Source organism: Bufo bufo, chromosome 2 (genome assembly GCF_905171765.1).
Source record: "Bufo bufo chromosome 2, aBufBuf1.1, whole genome shotgun sequence".
In the NCBI taxonomy this organism is placed as follows: domain Eukaryota; kingdom Metazoa; phylum Chordata; class Amphibia; order Anura; family Bufonidae; genus Bufo; species Bufo bufo.
The window spans coordinates 706303725-706322234 of NC_053390.1; the positions used below are offsets into that span (position 1 = coordinate 706303725).

The 18510-nt window shown below is 48.3% G+C and overlaps 1 protein-coding gene and 1 long non-coding RNA gene across 5 annotated transcripts in view; both read right to left on the reverse strand.

Annotated features, from left to right (window-relative positions):
- The window catches only part of LOC120990155 (LRP2 binding protein), a 30884-nt gene extending 25425 nt beyond the window's left edge, over positions 1-5459 (reverse strand). For 2 of the 4 annotated variants that reach the window (XM_040418750.1, XM_040418748.1), the window contains exon 1: positions 5348-5459. The gene's annotated coding sequence lies outside the window, so the exon portion shown is untranslated. The remainder of the gene's footprint in view (positions 1-5347) is intronic. The other 2 variants (XM_040418749.1, XM_040418751.1) reach the window with 2 other exon arrangements.
- Positions 1-18510, reverse strand: part of LOC120990160 — a 954651-nt gene that overhangs the window by 314048 nt on the left and 622093 nt on the right. The window lies entirely within an intron of this gene.

Genomic DNA, 18510 nt, shown 5'->3' on the forward strand with positions numbered 1-18510 from the left:
GGGCAGGCAATGATCCCAGAGCAGTGTGCAAATTCAGCTCTGCTACATATATTCTAAATACACTCACCTAAAGAATTATTAGGAACACCATACTAATACGGTGTTGGACCCCCTTTTGCCTTCAGAACTGCCTTAATTCTACGTGGCATTGATTCAACAAGGTGCTGATAGCATTCTTTAGAAATGTTGGCCCATATTGATAGGATAGCATCTTGCAGTTGATGGAGATTTGAGGGATGCACATCCAGGGCACGAAGCTCCCGTTCCACCACATCCCAAAGATGCTCTGTTGGGTTGAGATCTGGTGACTGTGGGGGCCATTTTAGTACAGTGAACTCATTGTCATGTTCAAGAAACCAATTTGAAATTATTTGAGCTTTGTGACATGGTGCATTATCCGGCTGGAAGTAGCCATCAGAGGATGGATACATGTTCTCATTCTGTTTACGCCAAATTCGGCCTCTACCATTTGAATGTCTCAACAGAAATCGAGACTCATCAGACCAGGCAACATTTTTCCAGTCTTCAACAGTCCAATTTTGGTGAGCTCGTGCAAATTGTAGCCTCTTTTTCCTATTTGTAGTGGAGATGAGTGGTACCCGGTGGGGTCTTCTGCTGTTGTAGCCCATCCGCCTCAAGGTTGTGCGTGTTGTGGTTTCACAAATGCTTTGCTGCATACCTCGGTTATAACGAGTGGTTATTTCAGTCAACGTTGCTCTTCTATCAGCTTGAATCAGTCGGCCCATTCTCCTCTGACCTCTAGCATCCACAAGGCATTTTCGCCCACAGGACTGCCGCATACTGGATGTTTTTCCCTTTTCACACCATTCTTTGTAAACCCTAGAAATGGTTGTGCGTGAAAATCCCAGTAACTGAGCAGATTGTGAAATACTCAGACCGGCCCGTCTGGCACCAACAACCATGCCACGCTCAAAATTGCTTAAATAACCTTTCTTTCCCATTCTGACATTCAGTTTGGAGTTCAGGAGATTGTCTTGACCAAGACCAGACCCCTAAATGCTTTGAAGCAACTGCCATGTGATTGGTTGACTAGATAATTGCATTAATGAGAAATAGAACAGGTGTTCCTAATAATTCTTTAGGTGAGTGTATATCCCCGACGGCCTTAGAAATCAGGTCCCCCATAGACGCTCATAGACCTACCGTAGGCAGTGGTGTCCCCTGTGCTGAAGGATTCTGGGTAAGAGCAATGCCTCTGTTCAAACGTGGTGGAGGAGGGTTCGGGGTCACAACTGTTAACTATTTCAAGTCTGTCCTGGAAGTGGTTTTCGCAGGGAGCTGAGGGGCGTCTCTGGCACACGGGCGATAAGGAGAAGAAGGCGGGGGGAACTGGACGGCTCGCTGGCAGGTTCTGTTCAGATTGTAGAAGAGGAGGCTTCACAGGCACTGACGTCGTTGGGGAAAGTGCCTGGATATTTCCCACAGGTTCAGAGGTACTCCCATCGTGAAGTGGAAACTCACTGACAGACACTCAATCACTGGCAGACAAACACACACATATACTCACTGACAAACATACACTCACTCACTGACATGAATACACAGGCAGACATTCAGTCAAACACTTAAACACTCACCTCCCTGGGGTCCAGTGTGGTGCAGCTCCTCAGTCCTCCAGCGCGCCGTTTAGTATGCCGGATTCGGAATGACGTCATATTCCGGCATCACAGAGGGCGCACGAGGGAGGAGTGGGGAGCTGCTAGAACAGCCTCCCTTGCCGCCCGCCTCCTCTCCTCCGGTAATTTACTGGCAGAGCAGGCACCTGCCATCAGGGTAAGCAGATGCCTGCTCTGCCATATTTAAGAAGGACCTCCACCTCCTGGCCCCCCTGTAACGGCGCTGGGGGCGGCTCAAGAGCCGCTCGCCCTGTCGCCCAGGGCTGCAGCCCCAGTCAGGGGGAGCCCACCAGGGCGCCCCCAGCAGGCCGGCGCCCTAGCGAACGCCTAGTTCGCCTATATGGTTGCACCGGCCCTGATTGTGTGCCTCTCCATTCTTCCTCCAGACTCTGGTTCCTTGGTTTCCAAATGAGATGCAAAAGTTGCTCTCATCAGAAAAGAGGACTTTGGACCACTGAGCAACAGTCCAGTTCTTTTTTTTCTTTAGCCCAGGAAGACGCTTCTGACGTTGTTTGTTGTCAGGCTTGACAAGAGGAATACGACATTTGAAGTCCAGGATCTGTCTGTGTGCGGTGGCTCTTGATGCACTAACTCCAGCCTCAGTCCTCTTCTTGTGAAAGTCCCAACACTTCTGAATGGCCTTTCCTGACAATCCTCTCCAGGCTGCGGTCTTCCCTGCGGCTTGTGCACCTTTTTCTTCCACACTTGTCCCCTCCACATAACTTTCTATCATTGTGCTCTGATACAGCACATTGGGAACATCCAACTTCTTTTGCAATTACCTTTTGAGGCTTTCCCTCCTTATGGAGGAGTCAATGATGGTTTTCGGCACAACTGTCAGGTCAGCAGTCTTTCCCATGATTGTGATTCCTACTGAAGCAGACTGAGAGACAATGTAAAGGCTCAGGTCCCCTTAGCTCAGAGGGTATGGATTAATTAGCTGACTACAGTCTGACACTTTGAGCCTAGAATATTGGACCTTTTCACAAAATTCTAATTTTAAGCTGCATTAATGCAATTCCTTTTAATTTGCATTACTAAAATAAATGGACTTTTGCACAATATTCTAATTTTTCGAGTATCACCTGTACTTACCTCGCTCCCTGCGCAGCTCCTGGTGTCGGGGGGGGGGGGGGGGGGCAGCAAATGGCAGACCGGGACGAGCCTGCCTAGCATCGAGGGTGACACTAGGGAGGCTTGTCCCCATCTCCGCCTGCCATTGGCTGCCTGCCCCCGACACCGGATGGGGCCATGGGCACTGCGACACCACCGTCACAAAAAATCTATCCAGCGCGACACCATCTAGGCCAGTGATGGCGAACCTTTTAGAGACCGAGTGCCCAAACTGCAACCCAAAACCCACTTATTTATCGCAAAGTGCCAACACTACAATTTAACCTGAATACTACAGTCCCATATAGTATATCTTCCATGTACATTATCACTTAGCTATAATAGCCTGCCTACATTCAGTGCGCTGCCCGTGCTGTTCATAGTGCGCCCTGCGCTGATGAATGGCAGGAAAAGTCTAAGGCATATTAGACTTTTTCCAGGGCGTGGGTGCCCACAGGGAGGGCTCTGAGTGCCACCTCTGGCACCCGTGCCATAGGTTCGCCACCACTGCCATAGACTATCATTACAATAAATGTTACAATGCAGTGTAGCCTGAGACTCACTGTCCTCAGGACAGGCCACCAAAATCAGATCTGCCCAGTGCTGAGGCCTTTTCATTGTTGGCTGGGCACAGCGCCAGGCATTTTGTAGTGGCTGAGTACGGTATTGCAGCTTTGTTCCCTTCAAGTGCAGATTTCCCAAGATAAAGGATTTCCCAAGATTAAAAACAAATGTCACAGAACAGGCAGCGGTATAAAATGAAAAAAAAAAAAAAGGGCCATGGGCAATGAGCGCTTCCATTGTGGAAGTGGTCATCTCTGCATATGCAACTGCATGACCGTCCTCAGGGCAGCGATACAGTTGAATGCTGCGGCAGGGCACACGGACGCCGACACAGGTGACGCCTTGACGTCATCATCATGGCGCCTCCTAAGCCGGGCAGCATACAGCTCAGCGCACTTGATTGTTTTTATTTGGCAGCATGCTGTTGGGCCACTATGAGGGGGTCATTGTTTTGAAGGGAGCAGTATGGGGACATTGGGGGAGCCAAAAAGGGGAATTTTTGTACTGGCACACATAAGGGGGCATTTTTTTTGTACTGGCACACATTTTTTGTACAAGCACAGATTGTATGTTTTGTACTGGCACATATTATAGGGGAAATTATTACTACTGGGGGCATTATGGTGGGTATTATTACTTCTGGGGCACAATGGGGGCATTACTACTGGGTTAACACTAAGTGCAATCATTACTACTGGTGGGACTTTTGGGAGCACTGTTACAGTCTGTGGCACCCTGGCACAGTATCAGCTTAGCACAATTTATTTTGGGGGGGGCACTATTTTTTACGGCACTATAAGTGTCAGGGGCACTATTTACTGGGTGAAGTTATTTTTTTAGGGCTCTATGTGGCAATAATTATTAAAGAGGGCACTATCTGTGTGGTAGTAGTATGTTCAGGGGGACCATTTCTGCAGTATAGTATTGGGGAGCAAAGTGGCCACAGTATTGAGGGTGGCAGGATGGGGTGTTCAGAAGGTGGAAGGATGATGGAAAAGTACAAACTAAGATGTCTGTCAAACTCTGGTGAGACGAGACGCGGCTGAAAGAAGTCACCATGGTGGTCTGGTCTGAAAGGAGGTGAGGAAAGAGAACATCTACATCAGAGGAGACATCACTGTATGTAAGAGGTATGTGGACCTGTATTAGGGTGCATTCACACATCCGTAAGTGTTTTGCAGTGCGCAAATTGCGGATCCGTAAAACATGGATACTGGCCGTGTGCGTACTGCATTTTGTGAACCGCACATGGTTGGCACTATGATAGAAATGCCTATTCTTGTCTGCGATTGTGGACAAGAATAGGACATGCTCTATCTTTTTTGTGCGGCCGCGGAACAGAACTACGGATATGGATAGAAACATAGAATGTGTCGGCAGATAAGAACCATTTGGCCCATGCAGTCTGCCCAGGGATAGCACACGGTGTGCTGTCCGCATCTTTTGCGGCCCACTGAAATGAACGGATACGCACGGATGTGGACCGAGAAATATGGTCGTGTGAATGGACCCTCACCCTGTATGTTCTGTAGCGCTGTATGTAATGTTTTCCAAGTATGTCTTTAAAGGGGTTGTCCGCTTTTTTTATATTAATGATCTATCCTCAGGCAGCAGAAAGGCTAAGTGCGCCCCTGTCCCGGTGTCCCGTCAGGCATTGTCTAATCTGGAAATCAGGACTTTTACAAGGGGGGCGCAGGGGGGTATTAAAATCTTAAATATTGCCATATACTGCCTTTACCTCCCTCACGCCCTGCCATGGATATTCTACAACCCTCAGCAGCAATCAGTGAGGGATATTAGATATTATTTTGGGCCCTTGTATTTATCTAATTCTGAGCCTAAATAAAAAAAACAAGTTGCAGGAAAGTCGCACAAAATCACGTGTCAATTTGGGCGCAGTCGTAGACTGTGGGAATACAGAAGGCTGGCTTCAAGTGCTGATACCGGAGAAGCACACTTCTCTGCCTGCTCTGTGCAGGACTTGCTGAGACTTGTAGTCCCCCCACACGTCCCGGGTGTATACCAATACCCACCTTATTCTTCACCTACACCTTCTCCTCCAGATGACAATGCGGGGCCCCGGGCCACACTCACCGGAGGGTGTACGGCCAACGTAACTCACATGACCGCTGTTTGGTCGCCCTGGTAACTGTCGCCTGGTAACCCACAGTCCGTATTATGGGCGTCACGTGCTCCAGGAAGCCGGCGAGGGGCGTGGTTACGGCTCTGCTCCAATCAGTGAGCGGCAGGTGGCCTGGGTTCTCCCTGTGGTAGCGGTACCGGTGCGGCTGCTGCCTGTCTACACAGGGCCCTGCGGTATACTTATGTCCTGTGTGCACGGTGCCGCGCTCATAGTCACCGAGGGGAAGACGTTCTGTTGTTTCTAAAATGTTCTATCAGATTTATTACAATGTATCAAATATAAAAAAAAAAGTAGGTTTCTAATGTGATTTTTAAAACCGCAAGCCAAAAAATGAATTTAACAAACTTTCCTCCTTTAATTCAATGTAGGTAAATTGCAAGCTGGGCAGTTTTGGGGCTCAGAATCGGCACTAAAATCCACCTTAAAAAAACCGCATGAACATAGCATAAAGAGAGTGTTCAGACCAGGGACAGAAAAAGCTGTTGTTTTTTAAATGGAAATTAACTCAATTTACTAATGCACTTTAGGGCTGCACGGTGACGTGTGCAACCCCAATGTCGTGCAATGTAAATCTATCCAGCGCGACACCATAGACTATCATTACAGTAAATGTTACCCTGCAGTGTAGCTCCTCACTGTCCTCAGGACAGGCCGCCCAGGGCAGAGGCCTTTTCATTGTTGGCTGGGCAGTGGGCACAGCGACAGGCGTTTTGTAGTGGCTGAGTAGGGTATTGCAGCTTTGTTCCCAATTTCCCAAGATTAAAAACAAATGGCACAGAGCAGGCAGTGGTATAAAATGAAAAAAAAAAAGTACTTCCCTTTTAAATGGCCATCCTGTGATTGACTGCAGCAGCGCACGTGGCATTATTGGCAATGCCCTGGCTGGTGGAAATCAAGCCAAGGACTAGAAAATGGAGCAAGGTAATCCATCGAGCAAAGCCGCAGCAGCGGGAGCAGGCGAGTGTGAACAAATCTTTTGGGAGGAGATGCCTGTTAGGGTGCCATTTTCGTTTCTTACTACCTGCCTTCCCAGTGCCATAACTTTATTATTTTTCAGTTCAGATAGATGTTTCCAGGTCTTGTCACCATTTAATAAAGCATATGATGTAGTGGGAAGCTGGGAAAAATAAAAGGGGTGAAATTCGGGTGAAAAACACAATTGTGCCAGTTTTATGGGTTTAGTTTATACGGCGTTTCCTATGCGGTAAAACTGACCCATGCCCTTCATTCTCTGGGTCAGTATGATTACAGCGATACCACATTTAGGCTTTTTGCACACGAACGTGTGAGGCCCATAGCCGAATTGCGGACCGCATTTGCGGATCCACAATACACTGGCACCGTTCCGTGTGCATTCCGCATGCGGACCTATTCACTTCAATGGGTCCGCAAATCCGGAGATGTGGAACGGAAGCACGCAACGGAACCACTACAGAGTACTTCTGTGGGATTTCGTCCTGTACTTCCGTTCCACAAAAAAATAGAACATGTCCTATCTTTTTGCGGAACGTCCAGAAAAAGACCCATTAAAGTGAATGGTTCCGCGATCCTCTGCGGCTGCCCCACAGTGGGTGTTCGTGCATTGCGGCCCGCAATTTGCATGCCACAGGGCGCACACGTTCGTGTGCAAGAGGCCTTAAATAGTTTTTCTTGTGTTTTAATACTCAAAAAATTAGAACTTTGCCATATTCTGAAATGTCTGTGAAACGGCAGGCACCTGGCTCTATGGTGCTCGCTCTGGGGCAGGACATGTACAACACATAACGTTTAAGGGGAACTAAGCCCTGAAAAAAACAGAACACAATACATTTAATCCATAGTGCACACACAGCTACTGTATGTCTACAAGATGTTTCCCAAACTGCTACCATAAGTAGTTTAGGAGAGATCTTGCAGACAAAGATCCCCCCTCCCCCCTCATTCACGACAACAGATTGTGCCGTGTAATCATGATCTGCTGCAGGCAAAGTGTTTTACCATTTAGTATGTACGGGTGACTTGCATTATTCTTTCCCATGTGCATAACCTTACATTTATCAGTGTTAAACCTCATCTGCCACTTCTCTGCCCAAGCCTCCAGTCTATCCAGATCCCTCTGTAGTAGTATACTGTCCTCTTCAGTGTAAATTACTTTACACAGTTTAGTGTCATCTGCGAAAATTGATACTTTACTGTGCAAGCCTTCTACAAGATCATTAATAAATATATTGAAGAGAATAGGGCCCAATACTGACCCCTGAGGTACTCCGCTAGTGACAGTGACCCAATCTGAGTATGTACCGTTAATAACCACACTCTGTGTTCTATCATTGAGCCAGTTACTTACCCACTTACAGACGTTTTCTCCCAGTCCAAGCATTCTCATTTTATATACTAACCTTTTATGTGGTACAGTGTCAAATGCTTTGGAGAAGTCCAGATACACGACATCCATTGATTCGCCGCTGTCAAGTCTAGAACTTACCTCCTCATAGAAACTGATTAAATTAGTTTGACACGACCGATCCCTCACGAAGCCTTGCTGATATGGCGTTATTTGCTTATTTCCGTTGAGATGCTCTAAGTGTCAGAAAGATGGTGTTCTCCCTGGAACAGCGAGTAGTGATTGTGGAAGGCGATGTGCGAAGCAGAGCGATTAAGGAAACGCAAGACACCTTTGCCGACAAGTCCTCAGGAACAACCAGCTAAACGTTATATTCGGAGTCTGGTTTGGAAACATGAAGAAACCGAGGCCTCCATCGATCAGGACGGCTGACATTGTACATGAAATTCAGCAGCGGATTGCAAGTAGCCCCCAAAAAAACTCCAAGACTGTCTCAGCAAGTTGGTGTATCGGGAATGATGTGTCACCGAGAGGTGAAATCTCTGAACCTGAAACTGTGCCGAACAACGTGTGTGCAGGAACCGAAAGTCTGAGAAAGCTAAACGTGGAAATGACTGGACTTGGTTGCTGACAGCCATTCATTTAAATGGAGCCACAAAAGATACAGACAGCAAACCATGTGATGTCCACATCCGTATGTCCATTCAGCGGCCCTGGAAAAAAAAAGATAAAACATGTCCTATTGTTGTCCATTTTGTGGACAAGGATAGGACATTTCTGCAGGAGTGGCGTGCACTCGGCCAGTATCCGTGTTTTGCGGACTGTAAGGCCCCGTTTACAAGAACGATACGGATTGGCTCAGGATGCGTTCAGGGAAACTTGCAACATTTTGCAAGCAAGTTCAGTCAGTTTTGTCTGCGATTGCGTTCAGTTTTTATCGCATGGGTGCAATGCGTTTTTCACGCACATGATAAAAAACTGAAGGTTTACAAACAACATCTCCTTAGCAACCATCAGTAAAAAACGCTTCGCACCCGCACTTGCTTCCTGATGCAATGCGTTTTTCACTGAAGCCCCACTCACTTCTATGGGGCCAGGGCTGCGTGAAAAACGCAGAATATACAACTTGCTGCGTTTTTCACGTAACGCAGAACTGATGCATGAAAAAATGTACACAGACCCATTGAAATGAATGGGTCAGGATTCAGTGCGGGCGCTATGCATTCACGTCACACATTGCACCCGCGTGGAAAACTTGCTTGTGTGAAAGGGGCCTAAAACTGACACAGTGGTGTGCATGAGCCCTAAGCCTCCGATTTCTGCTGCGGAGTCCGTGGTAAACACGTCATGATTTTTCTGTGTCTGAACACACCTTTTTACACATAATGAACGTGCTCCACCAACTTATTACCCTGTTCCTCAATTTACTATTCCCCATGCAATGTGCAATCTGATATCATTTGCTACTGGGACATGCAGGGTGTATTCACACGCTCTGAGATCATACAGAACTAGGGCAGAAAAAGTGTACACACAATGCAGCAAACATTAGGCCTCATGCAAACGACCGTTGTGTGCATCCGTGGCCGTTGTGCCGTTTTTTTTCGCGGACCCATTGACTTTCATGGGTCCGTGGAAAAATCGGAAAATGCACCGTTTTGCAGCCGAGACCATGATCCGTGTATCCTGTCCGTCAAAAAAATATGACCTGTCCTATTTTTTTGACGGACAATGGTTCACGGACCCATTCAAGTCAACGGGTCCATGAAAGAACACGGATGCACACAAGATTGGCATCCGTGTCCGTAGGTTACTTTCATATAGACGGATCCGAAGATCCGTCTGCATAAAAGCTTTTTCAGAGCTGAGTTTTCACTTCGTGAAAACTCAGATCGGACAGTATACTCTAACACAGAGGCGTTCCCATAGTGATGGGGACGCTTCTAGTTAGAATATACTGAGAACTGTGTACATGACTGCCCTCTGCTGCCTGGCAGCACCCAATCTCTTACAGGGGGCTGTGATCTGTACAATTAACCCCTCAGGTGCTGCACCTGAAGGGGTTAATTGTGCGCATCATAGCCCCCTGTAAGAGATCAGGTGGTGCCAGGCAGCAGGGGGCAGACCCCCCTCCCCAGTTTGAATATCATTGGTGGCCAGTGTGCGGCCTCCCCCTCCCTCTATTGCATTAATAACATTGGTGGCCAGTGTGCCCCCCCCCCCCCTCTATTGCATTAATAACATTGGTGGCACAGTGTGCGCCCCCCCTCTATTGCATTAATAACATTGGTGGCACAGTGTGCGCCCCCCCTCTATTGCATTAATAACATTGGTGGCACAGTGTGCGCCCCCGCCCTCCCTCTATTGCATTAATAACATTGGTGTCACAGTGTGCGCCCCCCCCCCTATTGTATTAATAACATTGGTGGCAGTGTGCGGCCTCCCTTCTCCCCCCGATCATTGGTGGCAGCGGAGTTCCGATCGGAGTCTCAGTTTAACCGCTGGGGCTCCGATCGGTAACCATGGCAACCCCAGGACGCTACTGCAGTCCTGGTTGCCATGGTTACTTAGCAATAGTAGAAGCATACTTACCTGCTGGCTGCTGCGATCTGTGTCTGGCCGGGAGCTCCTCCTACTGGTAAGTGACAGGTCTGTGCGGCGCATTGCTGTCACTTACCAGTAGGAGGAGCTCCCGGCCGGACACAGAGATCGCAGCAGCCAGCAGGTAAGTATGCTTCTACTATTGCTAAGTAACCATGGCAACCAGGACTTCAGTAGCGTCCTGGGGTTGCCATGGTTACCGATCGGAGCCCCAGCGGTTAAACTGGGACTCCGATCGGAACTCCGCTGCCACCAATGATCCGGGAAGGGGGGGGGGGGAGAGAGAAGGGAGGCCGCACACTGCCACCAATGTTATTAATGCAATAGAGGGAGGGCGGGGGCGCACACTGTGCCACCAATGTTATTAATGCAATAGAGGGAGGGCGGGGGGGGCGCACACTGTGCCACCAATGTTATTAATGCAATAGAGGGGGGGGGGGGGGGGGGGCGCACACTGTGCCACCAATGTTATTAATGCAATAGAGGGAGGGCGGGGGGGGCGCACACTGTGCCACCAATGTTATTAATGCAATAGAGGGAGGGTGGGGGGGGGGGGGGGCCGCACTGGCCACCAATGAAATTTAAACTGGGGAGGGAGGGGGGTCTGCCCCCTGCTAGCCCCGGATCTCTTACTGGGGGCTATGATACGCACAATTAACCCCTTCAGGTGCGGCACCTGAGGGGTTAATTGTGCTGATCATGGCCCCCTGTAAGAGATCAGGTGCTGCCAGGCAGCAGTCATGTACACAGTTTGTAGTATATTCTAACTAGAAGCGTCCCCATCACCATGGGAACGCCTCTGTGTTAGAATATACTGTCGCATATGAGTTTTTTACGATGTAACTCATATCCGACAGTATATTCTAACATAGAGGCGTTCCCATGGTGATGGGGACGCTTCAAGTTAAAATATACCATCGGATTGGAGAAAACTCTGATCTGATGGTATAAAAGAGACTCCAGACTTTACATTGAAAGTCAATGGGGACGGATCCGTTTGCAATTGCACCATATTGTGTCAACGTCAAACGGATCTGTCCCCATTGACTTGCATTGTAATTCAGGACGGATCCGTTTGGCTCCGCACGGCCAGGCGGACACCAAAACGACTTTTATTTCATGTCCGTGGATCCTCCAAAAATCAAGGAAGACCCACGGACGAAAAAACGGTCACGGATCACGGACCCCGTTTTTGCGGACCGTAAAAAAAAACGGTTGTGTGCATGAGGCCTTACTAGTGTGCCCCCCGTGGCCGTATTGCGGTCCGCATTACATGGGCACCAGCCGTGTGCATTCCGCATCACGGATCGCAGACCCATTCACTTGAATGGGTCCGCAATCACGGAGACACGGAACACAGGCACGGATCGGAACCCCACGGAAGCACTACGGAGTACTTCCGTGGTATTTGTGGCCATGCCTCCGTACTGCAAAAAAGTAGTGCATGCACTACCTTTTTGCGGAAGTGAATGGGTCCGCGATCCACATGCGGTTGCCCGACGGTCTGTGCTTGTGCATTGCGGACCGCAGCACGAGCACGGAGCCCTTACGTTCGTGTGCATGTAGACTAATTCAGGGCAGGTACCTATCCTGTATGTTGGACGTTTTGCCATAGATTTTCCCTACTAGTGCGGGGTGTGACCTCCACTCTTAGGCCTCTTGCACACGAATGTGCCTTCCGTAATTTGCAGAACGGAACAGACGGTCCATTATAGAAATGACTATTCTTGTCCGCAAAATGGACAAGAATAGGACATGATCTATAATTTTTGCAGGGCCACAGAACGGAGAAACGGATGCGGACAGCACACTGAGTGCTGTCTGCATCTTTTGCGGCCCCATTGAAGTGAATGGTTCCGCACCCGAGCTGCAAAAAAGAACAGGAGCATATGCTTCTCACCTGCCTGGGAGAACCCGTGCGCCGGCCAATTGCGGTTAAAAAAATTCTAGTGAAATTATTTGTTAGTTTCATTCTCTTTATTGGCTTCATCCTACCGTATAAATGACAGCGTGGAGCAGGCAACCACTAGAGACGCCTACGTTGCATCTTCTTCAGATCACACACACGCGCAGTCGTGACGTGGTGGAGGACTGCACAGCTATCTGTGCGTGCAGCGGTTTTAGTCCGGCCCGATTCTCAGCATATTTGCCGGTTTAAGGTTGGTGGGCACTCAGGCAGCGTCTGGCAATGCCAGAGCCAGGCTGTTCCTTGCCAGATCTCTGTATGGCTGCATTCACATCTCAGTTTCGAAGATCCGGTGCAAATGCCAGCCGAACATGGTTTTTGTCTGGCATTTATGCTGGAAATTGGCCAGATTACCTCTAGACTCCACTGCAGTCAAAGGGGATGCGGTGGGGAACTGCTCTGTGCCAAAACATTTGAACAAGGCCTTACACTGGTGCGAAACTAGCCTTACAAGCGTTTGTATCTGCCGGTGTAAAGGTTCCACCAGTAACCGATAAACGAGCGAAACGCTCATTCATCGGGTAATATGCTCGTTTGTGCAGGCACATAAATCATCGTCTGCAGGAAGCAGATCGTGTTGTCTAGAGTAGACAGCCTCTGCTGCCGGCAAACAATGGCATTAGCGATCACTCCTTCCCATACTGTTGAGGAGATCGCTGTATGTGAATACAAAAGTCTCCTTCACTGCTTGCTGGGAAGGAACGATCCCTCCTGACAATCGTCTGGCAGTGTAAAGGGGCCTTTAGACAAATGTAACAATATTCTGACAAAGGCCAATATTAGTTTTTGCTCCTGCTAAGTCCGTTTCAGAAATCCAGCTGTTTTGTGGGGGTTCCTATGGAGTACTTAGGCTACTTTCACACTAGGGTCTTTGCTGGATCCGGCAGGGTTCAGCAAAAACACTTCCGTTACTGATAATACAACCATCTGCATCCGTTATAAACTGATCCGGTTGTATCATCTTTAACATTGCCAAGACGGATCCGTCATGAACTCCATTGAAAGTCAATGGGGGAGGGATCCATTTTCTATTGTGTCAGATTGTGTCATAGAAAACAGATCTGTCCCCATTGACATGCATTGTGGGTCATGACGGCTCCGTCTTGATCAGTTTCCCAGGACGGAAAGCAAAATACAACATGTTGCAGTTTGCTCTCCGATCTGGGAACGCAACCATTTTGGAGCATTACGTTCTGTTTTGTCCCCATTGACAATGAATGGGGACAAAACTGAACAGTTTTTTTCCGGTATTGAGCCCCTATGACGGAACTCAATACCGGAAAACTTAAACGCTAGTGTGAAAGTAGCCTAGTCTGCACTTCACTCCTGACCTGCCGTAGCAGTGGTGGAAATAAGTCAGAACCTGTGCTACCCTGACCCAAGTGCAGTGCACCGCTTTCCTACATGTGGCTCAGTCCGTCAGACAAATGTGAAGCCAAACTCCCATCTGCCCTCTGTTGATAAATCGGCCTATGTGTGGCACCACCCTTGGGGGTAGTTTCATACGGCATGTTCTGCGCTGGTCTTGATATTCCCTGCGCTGATGGAGGATGCACCCGTTTTATGACTAGGCGCAGGCCTCATCACAAAGATAGGGTCCATTCACATGTCCGCATAATGGGTCCGCATCCGTTCCGCAATTTTGCGGAACGGGTGAGGACCCATTCATTTTCAATGGGGCCACAAAAGATACGGACAGCACACCGTGTGTTGTCCGCATCCGCACTTCCGTTTCTGCAAAAAAATAGAACATGTCCTATTCCTATCCGCAGCCACGGACAAGAAAAGGCATTTCTATTAGAATGCCAGCCATGTGTGGTCCGCAAAATGCGGAATACACATGGCCGGTGTCCGTGTCTTGAGAATTCCGCAATTTGAGGACATGTGACTGGACCCTTAGGCCTCTTTCACACGGACGTCATGCTTTTGGCCCGGATAAGATGCGGGTGCGTCGCGGGAAAATGCGCGATTTTTCTACGCAAGTGCAAAACATTGTAATGCGTTTTGCACGCGCGTGAGAAAAATCGGCATGTTTGGCACCCAAACCCGAACTTCTTCACAGAAGTTCGGGTTTGGGTTAGGTGTTCTGTAGATTGTATTATTTTCCCTTATAACATGGTTATGAGGGAAAATAATAGCATTCTTAATACAGAATGCTTAGTACAATAGGGCTGGAGGGGTTAAAAAAAAATACAAAATAATTTAACTCACCTTATCGTGTGACGGACCATGTGATGAGCGTAGTGACGTCACCACAGGTCCTTTTCCTGTACACAGCAAAGATGAAGACAGAAGAGATGCCGGCTGTGCGAACAAGTGGATTAAGGTGAGTTTTATTTATTTATTTTTTAACCCCTCCAGCCCTATTTTACTTTGCATTCTGTATTCAGAATGCTATTATTTTCCTTTATAAACATGTTATAAGGGAAAATAATAATGATCGGGTCTCCATCCCGATCGTCTCCTGGCAACCGTGTGTGAAAATCGCACTGCATCCGCACTTGCTTGCGATTTTTCACGCAGCCCCATTTACTTCTAAGGGGCCTGCGTTGCGTGGAAAACGCAGAATATAGAGCTTGCTGCGATTTTCACGCAACGCACAAGTTATGCGTGAAAATCACCGCTCATCTGCACAGCCCCATAGAAATGAATGGGTCCGGATTCAGTGCGGGTGCAATGCGTTCACCTCACGCATCGCACCCGCACGAAACTCTCGCCCGTCTGAAAGAGGCCTTAGGCGAATCCTACGGCAGTCGGTGCTCCTAAACAGAAAGATTTCTGGCTTAATTTGCACCAGAAAACTGGTGTTGAGGTGGCTGGCCGCACGCCCTTTTGGGCAGCATAAAAAAGTCACTTGCAATTATTTTTTTAAAAGTCACATGTAAAAAGTCGCACTTTTTAAAGCCACTTTTCAAGTGCAAGGAAATAAATCTCCCCCAGTATTCCTTGAGTTTGCATTATCGTAATTTGCACCAAAGTTTTATACAACATAGCACACTATTTGATAGAGAGGTCTAGAGATATTAGTCCAGTTTTTGTACCCCACCAGCCTGTTGACATTTAACCCTTCAGATGCTGTGGTCAGTTGGGACCATGGCATTTACTGCTTCCAGTGCCGAATACCCCTCCCCCACAAAGGGATTACGGAAGCCATTGTGAAGGCTTCCAGTCCTGCCATAGTAAAGTTCCTTTTAAGCTCTTGTGGTAAACTATTGCAGTCTATGATACAAGCGATCTGATGATCACATGTACAAGTCCCCTTGGGGTCTAAAAATAAAGCTAAAAAGTTTTTAAAAATATAAAAAAAAAAAAAAAACAAGACAAAAAGAACTAAATATTTAACTCACCTTTTTCCATTTTATAGATTTAAAAATAAAAAAATTAAAGCTTATTGGTGTTGCCTTATCCAAAAATGCATTAAAGGGGTTTTCTGAGATATTTCAACTGATGACCTATTCTTGCTATCTGATCGGTGGGTGTCCCCCGCCCCCCGCTGATCAGCTGTTTGAGAAGCCGCAGCGCTTGCAGTAGCGTCACTACCTTCTCTCAGCTTACAAAGCGCAGCGCTGTCCATGGTCTAGCAGCGTGAAGGTGACATCACTAGCCTAGACAAGGCTACGAGAAGGCCCCGGCGCATGCGCACTTCGCTCAACGAAGTCGCTGCCAGGAGTCTGCGGCGCATCAGGCTGAGCCTAGTGCGCAGGCGCCGAATCTGGCAGAGGGACGGGAGGATTGCGGAGGCGGCGCTGTAGACAGGGAGGGAAGGAGGCGCCGGGCACCCTGTATTAACGGACGTCCCCTTGGGCACCTTAGGTAGGTGACTGACAGGTTATAAAAACCAGTTTTTTGGGCTAATAGAGCCACAAGCAGGTTTAATAAGGGCAGTTTAGGATTCCTGTTATTAGTACGGACATGGGCATATGTTTAGCTTATAGGGCTAAAATCTCATGACCGAATCCCTTTAAAGGGGTTATCCAACACAATAAACACCCCCCATAATGCCCTCCTATGTAAGATACTTACCTGCTCCGCGGCACCCACGTCCCTCTGGATCCCAGCATGGCCGCCACTACATCTCCCCGCCGCACAGATCAAAACATCCAGCAACGGGCCAGCCAATAGCAAGCCGCGATGGTGACCTGCTTCCCTAGCATCATGGGTGACGTAAGGGGGCTGGTCACCGTCACCATTGTGGGGGGTGTTTAAACTGTTTTTATTATGTACAATAATAGAAAAAATAAATCACAATGCCCAAATCACTGGTTTTGGTTGCTTTGCCTGACAAAAAAAAGAAAAAACAATCTGTCATAAACACCCCAAAATAGTATAAATAAAAACTACAGATTGCTCTGCAAAAAAACAAACCTCTATATAAGGCCTCATGCACACGACCGTTGTGCCGTTTTCCGTTTTTTTTCGCGGACCCATTGACTTTCAATGGGTCCGTGGAAAAATCTGAAAATGCACCGTTTTGCAGCCGAGACCGTGATCAGTGTATCCTGTCCGTCAAAAAAATAGGACCTGTCCTATTTTTTTGACGGACAGCGGTTCACGGACCCAATCAAGTCAATGGGTCCGTGAAAGAACACGGATGCACACAAGATTGGCATCCGTGTCCGTAGGTTACTTTCATACAGACTGATCTGTCTGCATAAAAGCTTTTTCAGAGCTGAGTTTTCACTTCGTGAAAAGTCAGATCCGACAGTATATTCTAACACAGAGGCGTTCCCATGGTGATGGGGACGCTTCAGGTTAGAATATACTAAAAGAACTGTGTACATGACTGCTGCCTGGCAGGCCCCCCCCCCCCCTGTAGTTAACACATTGGTGGCCAGTGGGCCCCCCTCCCTCGTAGTTAACTCTTTGTTGTCCAGTGCGGCCGCCCCCCCCCCCCCTCCCCTGTAGTTAACTCGTTGGTGGCCAGTGGGCCCTCCCCCCTCCCTCCTAATTAAAATCTCCCCCCCTATCATTGGTGGCAGCGGAGAGTACCGATCGGAGTCCCAGTTTAATCGCTGGGGCTCTGATCGGTAACCATGGCAACCAGGTTGCTACTGCAGTCCCGGTTGCCAAGGTTACTTAGCAATTTGTAGAAGCATTATACTTACCTGCGAGCTGCGATGTCTGTGTCCGGCCGGGAGCTCCTCCTACTGGTAAGTGACAGATCATTAAGCAATGCGCCGCACAGACCTGTCACTTACCAGTAGGAGGAGCTCCCGGCCGGACACAGACATCGCAGCTCACAATTCTACAAATTGCTAAGTAACCATGGCAACCGGGACTGCAGTAGCGTCCTGGTTGCCATGGTTACCGATTGGAGCCCCAGCGATTAAACTGGGACTCCGATTGGTACTCTCTGCTGCCACCAATGATAGGGGGGGGGAGATTTTAATTAGGAGGGGGAGGGAGGGCCCACTGGCCACCAACGAGTTAACTACAGGGGAGGGAGAGGGCCGGCCGCACTGGCCACCAATGAGTTAAAAACGGGGGGGGGGGGGGCTGCCCCCTGCTGCCTGGCAGCACCTGCCAGGCAGCAGTCATGTACACAGTTCTTTTAGTATATTCTAACCTGAAGCGTCCCCATCACCATGGGAACACCTCTGTGTTAGAATATACTGTCGGATTTGAGTTTCACGATCTAACTCATATCCGACAGTATATTCTAACACAGAGGTGTTCCCATGGTGATGGGGACGCTTTAAGTTAAAATATACCATCGTATTGGAGAAAACTCTGATCCGATGGTATAAAAGGGACTCCTGACTTTACATTGAAAGTCAATGGGGGACGGATCCGTTTGCAATTGCACCATATTGTGTCAACGTCAAACTGATCCATCCCCATTGACTTGCATTGTAATTCAGGACGGATCGGTTTGGCTCCGCACGGCTAGGCGGACACCAAAGCGACTTTTTTTTTCATGTCCGTGGATCCTCCAAAAATCAAGAAAGACCCACGGACGAAAAACGGTCACGGATCACGGAACAACGGACCCCATTTTTGCGGACCGTAAAAAAAAACTGTTGTGTGCATGAGGCCTAAATGTGGTTTCTCTGTGGCTGTGCTGATCCTCAGAATAAAGGTTCTGTTATTTTACCATAAAAACTAAATAGCAGGTTCTTCCATTTCCACCCCACAACATCATATGGAATAGGAGGTGGTGCCA